General features: G+C 40.2%; 1 pseudogene; it reads left to right on the top strand.

The window, feature by feature from the left end:
* Positions 1-383: 383 nt before the first annotated feature.
* Positions 384-2,130, top strand: LOC137943924 (LIM domain-containing protein PLIM2b-like; annotated as a pseudogene).
* Positions 2,131-2,650: the final 520 nt, after the last annotated feature.

The raw sequence follows: 2,650 nt of genomic DNA, 5'->3' as shown, positions 1-2,650 counted from the left end.
AGGAAAGAATGGATAAAGGGCATAAACTTGGTAAGTAGAGAATTCGCACGATTAGCCCTAAAGAATCAAGACTCGCTTGCATAGCTGTAATCCAACTTTGATGAAATTCATCACATGCTCTCCTACCAACGACCTGAATCCGAATTTTCTGAGCGATTCCAGCAGCGGCGAGGATCTGGCCAGAAGGATAGATCTCCAAGACGCCGAGCGTGTCGGAGATGGCGGAGTGAACGGCATTGGTGGAGACCTTTCTTCTGTTCTTCATCTTCGTCGTCGTCTTCCCTGCCTTCGCTTCTTCGGCTGGGGTCCATTTCCCATTTATTGGAGACGGTGGAGAGGGTGGAGGTGACGGTGGCGATTTTGGAGTCTCAGAACGGGCGAGGGTGATAGGGAGGAAACCGAAAGTGAGGTTGAGATAAAAACTGTTGGGGTGGAGGGGTTGGTACCCAAGAACCTGGCCTTCCTCTTTGCAGAGCATCTGTTTGTTTATTTGTTCCTTCGAGTTTTGATTTTTCAAGATGGCTTTCACTGGGACTCTTGAGAAGTGCAAGGCATGTGATAGGACTGTTTACATTGTTGCTATGTTATCTGCTGATGGTGTGGCCTATCACGAGACCTGCTTCAAATGCAGCCATTGTGGAGAGCACCTTGTGGTTAGTATTTTTGTATTAGGATCACAGATAAGCTTTTTTTTTTCTTGTTGTTCTGGGTAGAAGTGTTGTATTGTTGAAATTAGTATGATCCATTTGAAATAAGTTTATCTGTTTTTATTTTCCATTAATTATGTTGATGATGTATATCTTTAGATGAGTAACTACTCTTCCATGGATGAAGTCCTCTACTGCAAGCCTCATTTTGAACAGCTCTTCAAGGAGACATGAACTTTCTCCAAGAACTTCCAGCATGAGGATTTATGCTCTTTCCCTACATGGGTTTTCTCATACTTGAAATCGATTCTTTCTCTCTCTCTCTCTCTTTCTTTTGTGGGTATTTTTTTCACGTGTGCAGTTTTATGACTTTCCAGATAGAAAACCTTCTGAAAAGTCTAATGATCTGGTAGGTTGTATCATTATCTTCTGCAATGGAGTTTTTCTTCACTTTACTTGTCAGAATGCTCACACGTGTTGGATCATTTACCTCACAGAGTAGGCAGCCCAGCAAATTGTCTTCCTTCTTCTCTAGGACCCAAGACAAATGTGCCACTTGCCAGAAAACAGCATATCCACTTGAAAAGGTCTGTCACTTTTTTTGTTCTCTTGTATTGATCCAAATGAGTTTGGTTTTCATATATATGCGCTAATAAGAGATTCATATAACTACTGCATTTTTAGGAATTTTTTTGTACATTGGAATAAAATAAATGAAACATTCAATGACTTTGGGGTAATTTTCTCTTTTGTCAAGATTCTTTTGTGAGATGTCTAGCACATACCTGAAAAGAAATCATGATGACCTGAGATATGAAAGTTAACTGTTTCAATACCTAGCTTGTTCACCAAGTCTTTTTTTTTTTTTTATGAAATGGTGAAATTATTAAGCGGCTAAAACAATCCCAAACAGAGAGGACCATTCAAGCAATAAGGAAGGAGACCCAGAAACAAAGGACGAATGAGAGAGACCATCTTTGGCAAGAGCTTCGGCTAGGGAATTGGCTTCTCTGAGTAAATGCTGCTAAGAAACATCAGTGGGCCTGCATGAGTCATGGATTTCCTCAAAGATGAGTCTGAACCTCCACGGAGGCTTGGATTGTCCTTTCATCCAGTTGAAATTAGTTCCCTGTCTGCTAAAATTATTTCTTAAAATCTAACTCATACTAGCGCTCATGTTTTGAGAAATGTTTTGAATAAATTTTGTGGAAGCTGTAACAGGTAACTCTGGAAGTGAAATCATATCATAAGTCCTGTTTCAAGTGTGCCCTTGGAGGTTGTGTCCTCACTACTTCATCCTATGCTCCAATGGATGGTGTTCTTTACTGCAAGGCCCATTTCACATAATTGTTCAAGGAGAAAGGAAGCTACAGCTATGTCCTTAAGGGCGCAACTCTGCTGCAGTACCAGGGGAGTCTCAGAAAGAGGAGGCAGTACAAGATGAAAGCCAAGAAGCAAAAGAAGCTGAAACAGGAGGCAACAGCAGAGCAGGAGCTTTCAAATTCTCACCAATATTTATCATGGTCGTTTTGGTTGCTTTTCTTTTTTCCATCCTTCACTATATTTTTCTAAATTCATTTCACCCAGACCAAATCCTAATCGGTTTTGCATCGGGCAAGTTTCCATATCTATTAGACAAAACGGACCGGATATCTCTTGAATCTTCGGATGAGATGCAACTTGAAAGCAATAAATCTTCTCCTCTTGTAGGATGACTCTGGCCTTAAAACCTTGTATCAACAATTCATTGAACTTCAGAAACATATTTTTCCTTTTCTTCTTATCTGAAATAGCAAGAAATGTTGTAATGGCTGGTGCACTGGGTCTTAAAATCCTGGATATACTCTTAATGCTTAAAGTGAATTTCATTAAATTTAGAGTTGTAATAAGATAAAATTATATTCATATTGGCTCTTGTTTGTGGGAGTTGTAAAGGGTCAACAAAGGTGGGGTGGCAGATACTTTCTTCTGGGGGGTCATGGTGGAGCCAAAATTTTCCTTTG

Source organism: Aristolochia californica, unplaced genomic scaffold (genome assembly GCF_029961685.1).
Source record: "Aristolochia californica isolate CCGP_79_NKW_82.1479 unplaced genomic scaffold, dmAriCali1.0.hap1 SCAF_11, whole genome shotgun sequence".
Classification (NCBI taxonomy): Eukaryota; Viridiplantae; Streptophyta; class Magnoliopsida; order Piperales; family Aristolochiaceae; genus Aristolochia; species Aristolochia californica.
Note: the sequence above shows the minus strand (reverse complement) of the source record. Positions and strands in the feature narration are given on the sequence as shown.